The following is an 18,687-nucleotide window of genomic DNA, read 5'->3' as shown; positions in this document are numbered from 1 at the left end:
AGCCTGGTCTTTATTTCTTTTCCTGAATGGTCGCTCCCTATTCCATATCTCCTTCATTTCCTTGTCCAGGAATCCTAAAAGTCCCACTTCAATCTTCCTGTCCAGCCATTGGCTGTGAAAACCAACTCGAGACAGGGAATCTCAGTTTCTTATGTGCAGATGAATGCATTCCCTTGTAATTTGCAAGACCAAATTAACGTAAGTAGCATTAGACTAAATCCACAATAATACCCCAGTGCCATCAATAGATTCCATCTGGACAAAACTAAATAAAAAAATTTAGAGTTACATGATATCACAAAGAAGAAGACCTAATGCATAACTAAAGAGCTTTCCTTCTAAACACCAAAGACTACACTTTCTCAAGGCATGTTGATCACATAATAGTAAGACCACATATAGGAGAGTTGAAGTGCCTCCATCCTGTCTTAACCATCATGGTTTAAAGTTGAATACCATCAATAATAGCAGTTACAGAAAATACACAGAGTAGAGAAAGTTAAACCACATGGTACTATGTGAAAATGTACTATATGAAAAGGAAGAAACCAAGAAGTAAGTTAATTTTTTTCTAGAATTGAAATGAAAATGAAAACACAGCATATCTATGGAACACATCAAAGGCAATTCTAAGAAAAATGTAGATAGCATTGAATGACTACATTAAAAAAGCTGGGCAGATTTCTTATGAATAACAATGATAAACTTGAAAGCTGTAAAAAAGCAAAATGTGACAATAAAAGCAAGAGTTGGTCCCTTGGAAAAAATTAGGAAGATTAATAAACCTTATCCAAATTAACTGAGAGAGAGAGAGAGAGAGAGAGAGAGAGAGAGAGAGAGAGAGAGACCAAATTAAAATTGGTGAACCTAACCAAACAAATAAAAAGTCTGTATGACAAGAACTTCAAGTCTCTGAAGAAAATGAAGAAGATCTCAGAAGATGGAAAGATCTCCCATGCTCATGGATTGACAGGATTAATATAGTAAAAATGGCCATCTTGGGGGTTGGGGATTTAACTCAGTGGTAGAGCGCTTGCCTAGCAAGCGCAAGGCCCTGGGTTCGGTCCCTAGCTCCGAAAAAAAAAAAAAAAAGAAAAGGAAAAAAAAATGGCCATCTTGCCAAAAGCAATCTACAGATTCAATACAATCCCCATCAAAATTCCAACTCAATTCTTTATAGAGTTAGAAAGAGCAATTTCAAAATACATTTGGAATAACAAAAATCCAAGGATATTGAAAACTATCCTTAACAATAAAAAACTTCTGGGAGAATAACCATCTCTCTCCTCAAGCTGTATTATAAAACAATCGTGGTAAAAATTGCATGGTATTGGTATAGAGGCAGGAAGGTAGGTCAGTGGAATAAATTGAAGACCCAGAAATAAATCCACACACCTAGGGTCACTAGGGTCACTTTGGCAAAAAAAGCTAAAACCATCCAGTGGAAAAAAAGACAGCGTTTTCAACAAATGGTGCTGGTCCAAGTAGGGATCAGCATGTAGAAGAATGCAAATCAACCCTTTCTTATCTTCCTATATAAAGCTCAAGTCCAAGTGGATCAAAGATCACATAAAACTAGATAGACAGGAGGACCCTTCCAGTTTCTGTCTGCACCCAGAGCTGAAAGCCAGTCAATGGGAGTGCTGACCCACTTGAGAACAGAGGTAAGACCAACACTTCTGCTCCAAGTGACCCACCTGGAGCCCTCGGGACACACAAACCCAGGAGTAGTCTGGAACAGAACCCTTCTGATTTGTGCCTGTGCCTGGAGCTGACCTGATCCCACAGCTCTCTCTACCCAAATCACATGGAGGAGAGAGCTGGATTCTCAGAAGTGTGAACAATCCTGAGAACTCAGGGGATACCACTACTTCTGCTCACATTCCTGGCCTAAGAGGATCCCACATAGTGCCCTCTGAACACAGGAACCTAGGAGCATTCAGGAACAGGAACCTTCTGGTTTCTGCCTGTGCCCAGAACTGACGTAATACCAAAGCTCTCTGTATCCAGATCTCACTGGGAGAGAACAGGTCTACAGGAATGTTGATACACGGGCTTACAAGAGGGTCAAGTCACTGTCAGAAGCAGCAAGAACAGATAACACCAGAGACAACCTGATGGCAAGAGGTAAGCACAGGAATTCTAGCAACAAAAACCAAGACTACTTGGCATCATCAGAGCCCAGTTCTCCCACCAAAGCAAATACTGGATTCCCCACCACACTGGAAAAGCAAGATTTGGATTTAAAATCACATCTCATGATGATGATAGAGGACTTTAAGGAGGACATAAGTAGCTCCCTTAACGAAATACAGGGCAACATAGGTAAACAAGTAGAAGCCTTTAAAGAGGAAACAAAATCCCTTAAAGAATTACAGGAAAACACAACTACACAGGCGAAGGAATTGAAAAAAACCATTTAGGATCTAAAACTGGAAATAGAAACAATAAAGAAATCACAAAGGGAGACAACCCTGGAGATAGAAAACCTAGGAAAGAGATAAGGAGTCATAGTAACAAGCATCACCAACAGAATATAAGAGATAGAAAAGAGAATCTCAGGGGCAGAAGATACCATAGAATCCATTGACATAACCATTAAGGAAAATGTAAAATGCAAAGAGCCCCTAACACAAAGCATACAGGAAATCCAGGACACAATAAGAAGATCAAACCTAAGGATATTAGGTATAGAACAGAGTGAAGACTTCCAACTTAAAAGTCCAGTAAGTTAACACATAATTCTGCTAACAGAAGCAATTCACATTGCTTTATGTGTCTTCCATATTCAAGGTAATAAAGTCTATTGGCAAAATTGGCAAAAAAAAGGCCAGTAAATATCTCCAACAAAATTATAGAAAAAAACTTCTCTAACCTAAAGAAAGAGATGCCTATAAACATAAAAGAAGCCTACAGAGCTCCAAATAGATTGAACCAAAAGAAAAAAATAAGAAATGCATCCTATCACATAATGTTCAAAACACCAAATGCACAAAAAATTAAAAAAAGAAAGAATATTAAATGCAGTAAGGGAAAAAAGTCAAGTAACTTATAAAGGCTAACCTATAAGAATTACACCACACTTTTTACCACAAACATTAAAAGCAAGAAAATCCTGGACAGATGACATACAGAACCTAAAACAATACAAATGCCAGTACAGGCTACTATACCCAGCAATACTCTCAATTAACGTAGATGGAGAAACCTAGACTATCCGTGACAAAATCAAAACCAGATACACTGAAATTAATAGAAGAGAAAGTGGGGAAGAGCCTTGAGCACATGGGCACAGGGCAAAATTTCCTGAACAGAACACCAATGGCTTATGCTCTAAGACCAAAAATTGACAAATGAAACCTCATAAAACTGCAAATCTTCTATACGACAAAGAACACTGTCAATAGGACAAAATGATAACCAACAGATTTGGAAAAGATCTTTACCAATCCTACATCTGATAGAGGGCTAATATCAAATGTAAACAAAGAACTTGAGAAGTTTGACACCAGAGAACCAAATAACCCTGTTAAAATGGGGTATAGGGCTAAACAAAGAAATCTGAACTGAGGAATAGGGAATAGCTAAGGAGCATCTAAAGAAATGTTCAATATCCGTAATCATCCGGGAAATGCAAATCAAAACAAGCATGAGATTCCACCTCACACAAGTCAGAACAGTTAGAAGATCAAAAGCTCAGGTGACAATAGATGCTGTGTGAGGATGTGGAGAAAGAAAGGGACACTCCTACTTGTTGGTGGGATTGCAAGCTGGTATAACCACTCTGGAAATCAGTGTGACGGTCCCTCATATAATACCTGAGGAACCAACTTGGCATATACCCAAAAGATGCTCCAAGATATAATAACCAGAACACATACTTCACTCTGCTCATAGCAGCCTTATTTATAATATTCAGAAACTGTAAAGTACCCAGATATCCTACAACAGAGAAATGGACACAGAAAATATGGTAATTTATACAATGGAGAACTACTCAGCCATTAAAAACAATGACTTCATGAAATTCTTAGGCAAATGGATGGAATTAGGAAATATCCTGTGTGAGGTAATTCAGTCACAAAAGAATGTATATGGTATGCACTCACTGATAAGTGGATATTAGCCCAAAAGTTCAGACTACCCCAGATACAGTTCGGAGACCACATGAAGCTCAAGAAGAAGGAAGACCAACGTGTGAATGCTTTAGACCCTTTTAGAAGGGGTAACCTAATACTCAAGGGAGGAAATATGGAGACAAAGTGTGGAGTAGAGATTGAAGGAAAGACCATCCAGAGACTGGCCCACCTGGGGATCCATCCCATATACAGAAACCAAACCCAGACACCACACTGGATACCAAGAAGTACTTGCTGGCAGGAGCCTGATATAGCTGTCTTTTGAGAGGCTCTGCTAGAGCCTGACAAGTACAGAGGCAGATGTCCCCAGCCAACCATTGGATTGAGCATGGGATCCCAAATGGACAAGTCAGAGAAAGGACTGAAGGAGATAAAGAGGTTTGCAATCCATAGGAAGAACAACATTATCAACCCTCCCCCCAGATGCCTGAGAGCTCCCAGGGACTAAACCACCAATCAAAGAATACACATGGAGGGATTTATGTTTCCAGATGTATATGTAACACAGTATTAGCCTTATATGGCATCAGTGGGAGGAGAGGCCCTTCGTCCTGTGAAGGCTTGATGTTCAGGTGTAGGGGAATGTTAGAGAAGTGAGAAGGAGTTGATGGGTGAGTGAGAGAGCACCCTCTAAAAGCAGTGGGAGAGGGATGGTATAGGGCTTTGTAGAGGGAAAACAGGAAAGGGGATAATATTTGAAATGTAAATAAAGAAAATTAAAGATGAAAAGTGTGATATTACAACTGAGGAAATTCAGAAAATTATAGGCTATACTTTTAAAAATATGTATTTCACTGAACTGGAAAATAGAAAATCTATGGATGGATTTTTCTTATATAAATAACCTACCAAAGGTAAATCATGGTGAATATCTGTAACTTCTAGATAGAATAATTCATTTTTAATCTCTCAATAAAAGCTCAGTACCAGATTAATTCATTATAGAATTAAAAGACAAACTAACACCTATACCTCCCAAATTATTTTACTAAGTAGAAACTAAAAATAAATCCTTTCCAAATCCTTTCTATGAAGCCAATATTATCCTGATATAAAAGCCAAAGGCTCAACAAAAAAAGGATAATTATAGATTAATACCTCTTATAAACATAGATGTAAAAGTTCCCATAAAATATTTATAAAATGAATTCAAGAACACATAAAAATATTATCCACTGTGATCAACTTGACTTCATCCTAGGGATACAGTTCTGGTCAAAATACATAAATCAAAAAAGTAACCATCATATAAGTAGACAAAGTATAGTAACCATATTATCCTTTCTTAAGATAAAATACATAAGACAAAAAATACCACTCATTATGAAAGTGGTGGAAATACTATAGATAAAATAGACATATCTCAATGCAATAAAGGTGTTTTTCAATGAGTAATATCCACCATCACTCTAAATAAAAACTCAAAGAATTTTCACCAAAATTAGGAACAAAGCAGTGATGTTGACTTTATCTACTTTTGAAGTCTTACCCAGAGCAATAAAACAACAGAAGGATATTAACAGAATGAGAAAAGGGGAGGAAGAAACCAGAACATCTTTATTTGCAGATCATATGATTCCACCTCTCCTCCCAAACCCTAAAGTCTGAGCTAGGAAACCTCTACCACTTATAAGCACTTTAAACAATATTGTATAGTATACCAAATTAATGCTTAGACATTAGTAGTCTTCCTATATACAAATGCCAAATACACTTAGAAAAAAATGAGAAAAACAATATTTTACTCAAAACCCTCAAAAATATCTTGGAATGATACTAAGCAAGTGAAAGACTTTGAAGACATTGAAGAAATTGAAGGTATTAAAGAAAGGAATTTAGCAATATAGAAGGCAAAAAGGCTTCCCATGCTCTTGAATTGGTAGGATTTATATAGTGAAATGGCCATACCAAAAGAAGCAAATCTACATGTTTAACATAATCTGTACCATATTTCTAACACCATTCTTCACATAAATTGAATAAAATAATCTTAAACTTTATATGCAAAACACTCACACATAACTTGATGGTGAGATCCTATGGCCAATGACACCACATATTTATGCTATAGGACAAGGAGGAATCTATCTGGTACTCAGCTAAAAGTTTTACTTCTATTGGCTAGTGATAATTGTGCTAGAAGTGCTATACATGTTATCTCAAGAGAAAATAATCATTAATATAATTATTATGACCCTTACATGTTACATTAATAGACATCTAATAAGATAGGGTACCAGTGCAATTATGGAACAAATATAATGAAAATTACTAACCAATTCTTAATTGTATTGAAAGCCTGATTAATAAGATGAACATCATACCTGACACTGTAAACGAGGCCAAGGACCCAAGACTAGATAGGTTATGGACACTAGAGGAATGTGTACTATTATTCTATTAAATGAACAAAGTAATGAAGCGATACATTATGACACCCATAGACTAGCATATCACTCATAGTCCCAATGGCATATTACTAGACCTATACATAAATCAGTAAATCAATCAACCCTTATCAGAAAATTCTCTTCTTGCAGTAGGTGGTAATTAACACAGAAACCCATACCTGGATAGCATACAGAGAATAAGAGATTTTGAAAGTTTCCACCCAAGATGGGATGTACACATTACATTCTTCACCCTCAAGGCTTATAGATTTATAAGTAGAATGGTAGATAAAGATTCTAAGGGCAAGGTGTGGTAACTCGAAGAAAAGACTTTTTTCTTCCAAACACATCAGCATAGAGCTATATGAACTCTCAGAGACTGTGACAGCCATGAATAAGGTTCAAAAAAGCTCAAGTCAAGCAAAATGCCAGGGCAGAGAAGAAAAATAAGTCTCATTTTGTGCTAGAAACTGATAATTGCTGAGGAAGCTAAACCAGTTTTCTTTTCTGAAGTGACACTGTGACCACTAACCACATTCCAGGACCTACCCAATGCTCAGCAGTAATCAGTCAACACAAATTGGATCCTATGTTTTATTTCACTTTGCTTTGTTTTGTGAGAGAAAAAACATGAAGTAGAATGGATTTGGAGGTGGGGAGAATTCTCTGTGAGGTGGAGAAAGCATATGATTGAAGTATATTCTATGAAATTCTCAAAGACAATATAAAATTAATTTTAAAAAGCAGAAAATTGTTTTCTGGTAGATATGTCACAGAACACTAATGTCTCTCATGAATTAGAAGAAAAACATTCACAATTATCTGTATATCTGGCTTTTTCTTGTTGCAGTAAAGATTTTCAATGTAAACACTAATGATATCTGAATTTTCCTGACAGCTATTATAATGTTCTAGTTCTCCTTTCTAGTTTTATCAATGTGGGCCTTCATTCTATTTCTTTAGTGAGTTTATCTGTAGTTTTTGATTCATTGTATTGCTCATTTACCCTTCATTCATTTTTTTCCAGTTCCCTCATATTTATTTCTAACCATTGTTTTGAAGTTCACCTTGTTCTCATGTTTTTGTTTGTTTTTTATCACTGATAAAAGTTATTCATTTGATATTCATAATTTCTAACATATACATTTATAGATTTATCTCTTAAAACTATTTTCACTGTGTTCTACAGAACTGCTAGGGTGTTTTCTGAGAATTTAGAAGTTGTGTCTTTTCACTTCTTCAATGACTCCTTAATGTGTTATTCATTCTGCATTACATTATATATTTTATATAGTTTATGTGGGGCATTTCTAGTTTTATTTTACTATGATCAGTAGAGTGAATCACTTTTGATTTATTTTTAATAGAAGACCTCATACCAATATTATCCAAACTATTCCACAAAATTGAAACAGATGGATCACTCCCGAATTCCTTCTGCGAAGCCACAATTACTCTTATACCTAAACCACACAAAGACACAACAAAGAAAGAGAACTTCAGACCAATTTCCCTTATGAATATCGACGCAAAAATACTCAATAAAATTCTGGCAAACCGAATTCAAGAGCACATCAAAACAATCATCCACCATGACCAAGTAGGCTTCATCCCAGGCATGCAGGGATGGTTTAATATACGGAAAACCATCAACGTGATCCATTATATAAACAAACTGAAAGAACAAAACCACATGATCATTTCATTAGACGCTGAGAAAGCATTTGACAAAATTCAACACCCCTTCATGATAAAAGTCCTGGAAAGAATAGGAATTCAAGGCCCATACCTAAACATAGTAAAAGCCATATACAGCAAACCAGTTGCTAACATTAAACTAAATGGAGAGAAACTTGAAGCAATCCCACTAAAATCAGGAACTAGACAAGGCTGCCCACTCTCTCCCTACTTATTCAATATAGTTCTTGAAGTTCTAGCCAGAGCAATCAGACAACAAAAGGAGGTCAAGGGGATACAGATCGGAAAAGAAGAAGTCAAAATATCACTATTTGCAGATGATATGATAGTTTATTTAAGTGATCCCAAAAGTTCCACCAGAGAACTACTAAAGCTGATAAACAACTTCAGCAAAGTGGCTGGGTATAAAATTAACTCAAATAAATCATTAGCCTTCCTCTACACAAAAGAGAAACAAGCCGAGAAAGAAATTAGGGAAACGACACCCTTCATAATAGACCCAAATAATATAAAGGACCTCGGTGTGACTTTAACAAAGCAAGTAAAAGATCTGTACAATAAGAACTTCAAGACACTGAAGAAAGAAATTGAAGAAGACCTCAGAAGATGGAAAGATCTCCCATGCTCATGGATTGGCAGGATTAATATAGTAAAAATGGCCATTTTACCAAAAGCGATCTACAGATTCAATGCAATCCCCATCAAAATACCAATCCAATTCTTCAAAGAGTTAGACAGAACAATTTGCAAATTCATCTGGAATAACAAAAAACCCAGGATAGCTAAAACTATCCTCAACAATAAAAGGACTTCAGGGGGAATCACTATCCCTGAACTCAAGCAGTATTTCAGAGCAATAGTGATAAAAACTGCATGGTATTGGTACAGAGACAGACAGATAGACCAATGGAATAGAATTGAAGACCCAGAAATGAACCCACACACCTATGGTCACTTGATTTTTGACAAAGGAGCCAAAACCATCAAATGGAAAAAAGATAGCATTTTTATCAAATGGTGCTGGTTCAACTGGAGGTCAACATGTAGAAGAATGCAGATTGATCCATGCTTATCACCCTGTACAAAGCTTAAGTCCAAGTGGATCAAGGACCTCCACATCAAACCTGATACACTCAAACTAATAGAAGAAAAACTAGGGAAGCATCTGGAACACATGGGCACTGGAAAAAATTTCCTGAACAAAACACCAATGGCTTATGCTCTAAGATCAAGAATCGACAAATGGGATCTCATAAAACTGCAAAGCTTCTGTAAGGCAAAGGACACTGTGGTTAGGACAAATCGGCAACCAACAGATTGGGAAAAGATCTTTACCAATCCTACAACAGATAGAGGCCTTATATCCAAAATATACAAAGAACTCAAGAAGTTAGACCACAGGGAGACAAATAACCCTATTAAAAAATGGGGTTCAGAGCTAAACAAAGAATTCACAGCTGAGGAATGCCGAATGGCTGAGAAACACCTAAAGAAATGTTCAACATCTTTATTCATAAGGGAAATGCAAATCAAAACAACCCTGAGATTTCACCTCACACCAGTGAGAATGGCTAAGATAAAAAATTCAGGTGACAGCAGATGCTGGCGAGGATGTGGAGAAAGAGGAACACTCCTCCATTGTTGGTGGGATTGCAGACTGGTACAACCATTCTGGAAATCAGTCTGGAGGTTCCTCAGAAAATTGGACATTGAACTGCCTAAGGATCCAGCTATACCTCTCTTGGGCATATACCCAAAAGATGCCCCAACATATAAAAAAGACACGTGCTCCACTATGTTCATCGCAGCCTTATTTATAATAGCCAGAAGCTGGGAAGAGCCCAGATGCCCTTCAACAGAGGAATGGATACAGAAAATGTGGTACATCTACACAATGGAATATTACTCAGCTATCAAAAACAACAGCTTTATGAAATTCGTAGGCAAATGGTTGGAACTGGAAAATATCATCCTGAGTGAGGTAACCCAATCACAGAAAGACATACATGGTATGCACTCACTGATAACTGGCTATTAGCCCAAATGCTTGAATTACCCTAGATGCCTAGAACAAACGAAACTCAAGACGGATGATCAAAATGTGAATGCTTCACTCCTTCTCTAAAAGGGGAACAAGAATACCCTTGGCAGGGAATAGAGAAGCAAAGATTAAAACAGAGACTGAAGGAACACCCATTCAGAGCCTGCCCCACATGTGGCCCATACATATACAGCCACCCAATTAGACAAGATGGATGAAGCAAAGAAGTGCAGACCGACAGGAGCTGGATGTAGATCGCTCCTGAGAGACACAGCCAGAATACAGCAAATACAGAGGCGAATGCCAGCAGCAAACCACTGAACTGAGAATAGGACCCCCGTTGAAGGAATCAGAGAAAGAACTGGAAGAGCTTGAAGGTGCTCGAGACCCCATAGGTACAACAATGCCAAGCAACCAGAGCTTCCAGGGACTAAGCCACTACCTAAAGACTATACATGGACTGACCCTGGACTCTGACCTCATTGGTAGCAATGAATATCCTAGTAAGAGCACCAGTGGAAGGGGAAGCCCTGGGTCCTGTTAAGACTGAACCCCCAGTGAACTAGACTGTTGGGGGGAGGGCGGCAATGGGGGGAGGGTTGGGAGGGGAACACCCATAAGGAAGGGGAGGGGGGAAAAAGAAAAAAAGAGTTAATTATTATTAATTATTTCATATTATATAAGATTTGTTTTGTATACTTTAAAAACTACATTTCAGATAAAGTTCTCTGAACCACTGAAAACAATTAATATTTAGTATTGTTTGGCTGAAATATTCTGCTGGTACATGTTAAGTCTGTTTGGTCTATAATGTTATTTAACTTTGATTTTAAAGAAAATTTGTTTGTGGTCTGAATGAGCTCTATTGATGTGATAGGAGTGGTAATCTGTACTAATCTTCAGTGGTGTTTATTAATGAAATTGTGTGCACATGTCTTTTTGATTAGAATTGTTATTTATTACTAAGAGTTGCTTCCTTATTACATATGAAATAAACATTTTATCACTTTTACCTAATTTTGGTTCAAAGTCTAATTTGTCTCCTCACATTTGTGATTTGTGATTAACCTCACATTTTGTTTTTCCAGTTACATTTCCTTGGCATACTATTTTTTCTTTTCATTTGTAAGGCTGTGTTTTCTCCTAGTGAGGTATATTTCTTAGAAGGAAAATAATAGATAGACTTCAATGTTTTAACAGAAGTTGCTAGTCTGTGCTTAATAATAGAAGAATTGAGATAACTCCTATATTTACAATTGAAAAATATGTATTTCTTTTGTCTTTTTATTTTTATATAATTCACATTTTTCTTTTTTTCCTTTTTAATTAATAATTGCATTCACTTATATCTCAAATGATATTCCATATCCAGATTACCTCTCCAACAGCTTCCCAATTCCACATCTGCCTTTCCCCATCTCCTTTGCCTGTATGAGAGTGCTTCCCTATTCACCCATACTCTCTTTCCCCACCACTCCAGCATACCCCTACGCTGGGGCATCAAGCCTCCCCAGGACCAAGAATCTCCCCCTCTCATTGCTGTCAGGCAAGGCCATCCTCTGCTATATATGTATCAGGAACCATGGATCCCTTCAGGTACACTCCTTGGTTGGTGGTCTAGACTCTGGGAGAACTGGGTGATCAGGCAAGCCTATGTTGTTCTTCCAATGGGGTTCCAATGCTCCCCTCCTGCTCCTCTAGTCATTCCACCAGCTCCTCCACCAGGTTCTCTGAGCCTGATGGCTGGCTCCAAGCATCCACATCTGCATTGGTCAGTTGCTGGCCGACTTCCTCAGGAACCACCACAATAGCTTCCTGTCAGCAAACACCTCTTGACCACAGCAACAGTGTTGGGTTTGGTGTCTGCAGAAATGATAGATCCCCAGGTGGGGCAGTCCCTGGTTGGCTTTTAGTATCTGTTCCATTTTTGTCCCTGCTCTTCTTTGGACAGGAACATTTCTGGGTTAAAAATTTTGAGATGGATGTGTGTCCCCATCCCTTGACAGGGGCCATGCCTATCTGCCAGAGGAGGTCTCTATAGGATCTATCTCCCCCTTCTCTGTGGATTTTGGTTAAAGTCATCCCCATGGGGTCCTTGGAGCCCCATGTTTCATTGGTGTCTGGGACCCTTCAATGGCCATACCCAGCTCCTCATCCTAATGCTACATATTTTTGTACAATTTCCTGAGCCCCTGTAGCTCTCTTATATCTCCTCCAAATCGTGATGCTGCCATTCTTATTTCCTCCCCCTCCTGGGTCCCACTTTCCTTCTACCTCCCACAATTATCCTGTTTCCCCCTCAATGCACTACTGAACCATCCACACCCTGGCCTTCCTTCCTTCTACATTCCATATGTTCTGTGGGTTGTATTTATGGACACTGTGGGCTTTGGGGCTAATATCCACTTATTAGTGAATACATACCAAGTTTGTTGTCTGGGTTACCTCACCAGGATGGTATATTCTAGTTTTGCCTCTGAATTTCATGAAGTAATTCTTTTTAATCACTGCACAGTACTCCATTGTGTATATGTACCACATTTTCTGTATCCATTCTTCAGTTGAGAAACATCTGGTTTCTTTTGAGTTTCTGGCTATTATAAATAAGGCTGTTATGAACACAGGAGAGCATGCGCCCTTGTTAGATGTTGGAGCACTTTTGGATATATGCCCAGGAGTGGTATAGCTGGGTCCTCAGGTAGAATTAGCTCCAATTTTATCAGGAATGAACAAACTGATTTCCAAAGTGATTTTACCAGCTTGCAGTTCCACTAGCAATGGAGGAGTGTTCTTTTTTCTCCAAATCCTCAAGAATATCTGTTGTTATCTTAGTTTTTGATCTTAGCCATTCTGACTGTTGTGAGGTGGAATCTCAGGGTTGTTTTGATTTGCATTTCCCTGATGACTAAGGATGTTTAGGATGTTTCTCAGCCACTCGAATTTCCTCAGTTGATAATTCTCTGTTTAGCTCTGTACTCCACTTTTTAATAAGGTTATTTGGTTTTCTGGAGTCTACCTTCTTGAGTTCTTTATATATTTTGGATATTAGCCCTCTATTGGATATAGGGTTGGTAAATATCTTTTCCCAATCTGTAGGTTTTCATTTTGTCCTATTGTCAGTGTCCTTTGTCTTACAGAAGCTTTGCAAATATGAGGTCCCACTGGTTGATTGTTGATCTTAGAGTATAAACCACTGGTGTTCTGTTAAGGAAGATTTCCCTGTGCCCATGCATCCGATGCTCTTCTTCACTTTCTCTTCTATTAGACTCAGTATATCTGGAGTTATGTTGATATCCTTGATCCACTTGGACTTGAGCTTTGTACAAGGAGATAAGAATGGGTCAATTTGTATTCTTCTACATGCAGACCACTAGGTGACCCAGCACCATTTGTTGAAAATGCTATCTTTTTTCCACTGGATGGTTTTAGCTTCTTTGTCAAAGATAGAATGAACATAGGTGTGTGGGTTCAATTCTGAGTCTTCACTTCTATTCCATTGATCTACTTGCCTGACTCTGTACCAAAACCATGCAGTTTTTATCACTATTGCTCTATAATAGTGCTTAAGGTCAGGGTTGGTGATTCCCCCAGATGTTATTTTATTGTTGAAAGGAGTTTTCACTATCCTGGAATTTTTGTTATTCCAAATGAATTTTCAAATTGCTCTTTCTAAATCTATGAAGAATTGAGTTAGAATTTTTATGGGTACTGCATTAAACCTGTAGATTTTTTTATGATAAGATGGCCATATTTACTATATTAATTCTGCCAGTCCATGAGAATGGTAGATCTTTCCATTCTCTGAGGTCATCTTCAATTTACCTCTTCAGGAATTTGAAGTTCTTGTCATACAGATCTTTCACATAATTGATTAGAGTCACATTTATATATTTTATATTATTTGTGACTATTGTGAAGGGTGCAGATTCCCTAATTTATTTCTCAGACCTTTTTTCCTTTGTGTAGAAGAAGGCTTCTTTGGTTGAATTAATTTTATATCCAACTACGTTGCTGAAGTTGTTTATAAGCTGTAGGAGCTCCCTTTTAGAATTGTTGGGGTCAGTTAGGTATACTATCATACCATCTGCAAATAGTGATACCTTGACTTCCTCCCTCACAATTTGTTTCCCTTTGATCTTTTGTTGTTGTTGTTGTTGTTGTTGTTGTTGTTGTTGTTGTTGTTGTCTAAATGCTCTGGATAGAACTTCAAATACTACATTGAGTAGGTAGGGAGAGAGTGGGCAGCCTTGTCTTGTTCCTGATTTTAAAGGGTTTGCTTTGAGTTTCTCTCAATTTATTTGATGGTGGCTATTGGTTTGCTGTGTATTGATTTTACTATATTTAGTTATGAGGCTTGAATTCTTGATCACCACAATACTTTTAACATGACTGGGTGTTGTATTTTGTCAAAGGCTTTTACAGCTTCTAATGAGATGATCATATTTTTTTTCCTTTAAGTTTGTTTATATAGTAGATTATGTTTAAGGTTTCGGTATATTTAACTATCCCTGCATCCCTGGAATAAAACCTATTTGATCACGGTGAATAATCATTTTGATGTGTTTTTGGATTCAGTTTGTAAGAATTTTATTAAATGATTTTGCATTGATATTCATAAGGGAAAATGGTCTGAAGTTCTCTTTTTTTGATGGCTCATTTTGTGGTTTAGGTATCAGTGTAACTATGGCTTCATAGAAAGTACTGGGTAGTGTTCCTTCTGTTTCTAGTTTATGGAATAGTCTGAAGAGTATTGGTATTAGATATTTGAAGGTCTGATAGAATTTTTCACAAAAACTACCAGTTCCTGGGCTTTTTTTGGTTGGGAGACTTCTAATGACTGCTTTTATTTCCTTGGAAGTTATGGGACTGTTTATGTGGTTTATCTGATCCTGATTTAACTTTGATACCTGGTATTTGTCTAGAAAATTGTCCATTTCATCCACATTTTCCAGTTTTGTTGATTATTGGCTTTTGTAGTAGTATTTGATTTTCTTTTAAATTTTCCTCAGTTTCTGATTTTATGTTTCCCTTTTCATTTCTGATTTTATTAACTTGAATACTGTCTCTGTGCCCTCTGCTTAGTTTGGCTAAGGGTGTATCTATCTTGTTGATTTTCTCAAAGGACCAGATTCTGGTTTTGTTGATTCTTTGTCTAGTTCCATTTGTTTCTACTTGGTTGATTTCAGCCCTGAGTTTAAATATTTCATGCTGTCTACTCCACTTGGATATTTGCTTCTTTTTGTTCTAGAGCCTTCAGGTATACTGTCAAGCTGCTAGTGTATGCTCTCTCCAGTTTCTTTTTTGAGGCATCAGAGCTATGAGTTTTCCTCTTATCATTGCTTTCATTGTGTCCCATAAGTGTGAATATGTTTTGCCTTCATTTTTATTGAATTCAAAAAGCTTTTAATTTCTTTCTTTATTCCTTTATTTCTTTCCTGACCAAAGAAATCACTGAGTAGAGAGTTGTTCAGCTTCATGTGTATGTTGGCTTTCTACTCTTCTTGCTGCTATTGAAGACCAGCTGTAGTCTGTGCTGGTCCAATAGAATACATGGGATTAATTCAATGTTCTTTTATCTATTGAGGCCTATTTTGGGACCTTTGCTTGCCCCTGCATTTGGGGCATATATGTTTGTAATTAAAGAGTTCATGTTAGTGGATTTTTTCCTTTGATGGTATGTAGTGTCCTTCCCCATTTTTTTTAAATTTTGATAACTGTTGGTTGAAGGTCTATTTTGTGGGCTATTAGAATGGCTACTCAAGCTTCTTTCTTGGGACCATTTGCTTGGAAAACTTTTCCCATCCTTTTACTTGGAGGTAATATCCGTCTTTGACTCTGAGGTGAGTTTCCTGAATGCAGCAAAATGCTGGATCCAGTTTATTTATCCAGTCTCTTACCCCATTTCTTTTTACTGGGGAATTGATTACATTGATTTTGAGAGATAATAGGGACCAGTGATTGTTGCTTCTGGTGATTTTTGTTGTTAGAAGTGGAATTATTGGACGAGCAGGAGGTGGCTCAAGCAATGGATAAGTAAGCCAGAGCGCAGGGCAAGAGATGAGGAGTCCAATCGAGCCATCGCTGCTCCTGCCTTCAGTGAGAACCCGGGCCAGGGGCTGGCCACAACGCAGGCCCCGCAGGGCAGTTCCAGGCAGCCAGGTGGAAGGGAAGCAAGTGAGCACGGGGAGAAGGCGGCTGGAGCAAGCGCAGCGCCTGTGGCGTGAGGGGAAGCCGGGGGCCGCCCCCTTGGCCGTCCCTTCGCTCCCCCTCCCAGCTTCCGGCCCTGACCACAGAGGGCACTATGTCTGCGCCAAAGGCCAAAGACAGTAAAAAGGAGCTCAACTCCAATATGACCGGACAGATGAGACCTCAGAAAAAGGACAGCAAGAAGCAATTGAACGTACTGATGAAGTATAAAACGAAATAGACAGACTTAATGAACAAGCCAGTGAGTAAATTTTGAAAGTAGAACAAAAGTATAACAAACTCCGCCAACCAGAGGTCAGAATTGATCGCCAAAATCCCAAATTTTTGAGTAACAACATTTGTCAACCACCCACAAGTGTCTGCACTGCTTGGGGAAGAAGATGAGGAGGCCCTGCACTATTTGACCAGAGTTGAAGTGACAGAATTTGAAGACATTAAATCAGGTTATAGAATAGATTTTTTTTTTTAGTGCTGTAGGATTTTATTCTTGTTATCATAAAAATGCCAAATTCTCTTGAGGAATAGTGCATCCCCTACGTAACAGGCCCGACCCTTCCATATGCCCGGGAGAAATGTTAATGCTTCCAGCCTCTGCTTAAACATTTCTGTTTCCTGTCTTTGGAATATGTGTCCCCTTCACTTCCAGTTAGGACAATTGCAATTGTATGAATTCTTCAGAACTGGGCTGATACATAGCACCTCTTAATACATGTTCTGCTAGAATAGATTTTTAGTTTGATGAAAATCCTTACTTTGAAAATAAAGTTCTCTCCAAAGAATTTCATCTGAATGAGAGTGGTGACCCGTCGTCTTCAAAGTCCACCGAAATCAAATGGAAATCTGGAAATGATTTGACACAAACGCTCTAGTCAAACGCAGAATAAGGCCGGCAGGAAGAGGCAGCATGAAGAGCCAGACAGCTTCATTACCTGGTTTACTGACCATTCTGATTCGAGTGCTGACGAGTTAGGAAGGTCATCAAAGATGACATTTGACCAAATCCCTTGCAGTACTATTTGGTTCCCGATATGGATGATGAAGAAGGAGAGGCAGAGGAGGAGAATGATGACGATGAAGAGGAAGAAGGATTGGAAGATATTGATGAAGGAGACGAGGATGAAGGTGAAGAAGATGACGACGAGGATGAAGGGGAGGAAGGAGAGGGTGAAGGTGAGGATAACTAGCACAGAAGACCGATAGATCCAACCTTCTTTTTCATTTTCTTTTTATTTTTTTAAATTTCTCCAGTCCCTGGGACCAAGTTGCAGTCCTTTCTTCCCTGTCCTTCTGTGCCCAGTCGCCCTGTTTTTGAGGTCTCAACATCATGTTTCTCAACTAATTTTGGGGAAAATATCTTGAGCAAAATACAACAGGAAAAGAATCTTCACGTTTCTATTCTAAATTCATTTTTATCCTTGTCTCAGACTGTGGACTCAACACCACCACTATGCTCTGTGGGAAGAAAGAAAAGCCCTCCAGTTCCCTTGACTCTGCTGGAGGCTGGAGGGTGCTAGGCCTCTCTGTATTAGTGCATAGAGTTCTAGCTTTTTCTTTTCTCTGTATATTGGGCTCAGAGATTACACTGTGTCTCTATGTGTATACAGACCGTTAGCATTTACCAACATGTATCTGTCTACTTTCTCTTGTTTAATAAAAAGGAAAAAGGGGGGGTATAGACAGTGAGCAAGGGCGGGGTCGAGGTGTGGGGGGTTAGGTGGGCATCTGACAACATGGCTTCTCCTTTGGCATGTTTCATTGTGATGTTTAACAGACATCCTTGTAGTTTAAGGTAACACTTAAAATAAAATTCTCTCCTGATGAAGACTTGAGCCCTGCCACTCAATGGGAGAACCAGCAGAAGCTGTAGGGTTTTATTTGGAGTTGGCATTTTCTGTTGTAACTTTTATCTTTAATTCTTTTTTTTCTTATTTTTTTTCTTTTCCAGTTTTCACTGGAAGGAAAAAGATTCTCATTTTAAATGTTGACGTGTACAAGTTGCTTTGTTACAATAAAATCAGTGTGTACACAAAGGACCTGATGCTTTTCTGTCAGAACAGATGCTCCACAGACCTTCCAAGTTTGACCTGCAAATGACACCATGTCAAACTTTGTCTCCATAACTTCCTATTTTTTGATACACACTTTGCAGGATGACCTCAGGGCTGTGCAGATTGAGTTAAAGGGATTTGAATCATGTCTTAACGTCTCTGTA

General features: G+C 38.2%; 1 pseudogene; it reads left to right on the top strand.

The window, feature by feature from the left end:
- Positions 1-16,569: 16,569 nt before the first annotated feature.
- LOC134484895 (protein SET-like) lies at positions 16,570-17,659 on the top strand (annotated as a pseudogene).
- The last annotated feature ends 1,028 nt before the right edge of the window (positions 17,660-18,687 follow it).

The sequence above is a fragment of the Rattus norvegicus genome, chromosome 1 (assembly GCF_021556685.1).
Source record: "Rattus norvegicus strain SHRSP/BbbUtx chromosome 1, alternate assembly SHRSP_T2T, whole genome shotgun sequence".
NCBI classification, from domain to species: Eukaryota; Metazoa; Chordata; class Mammalia; order Rodentia; family Muridae; genus Rattus; species Rattus norvegicus.
The sequence above is the reverse complement of the archived record's forward strand: the minus strand, read 5'-3'. Positions and strand labels throughout refer to the sequence as shown.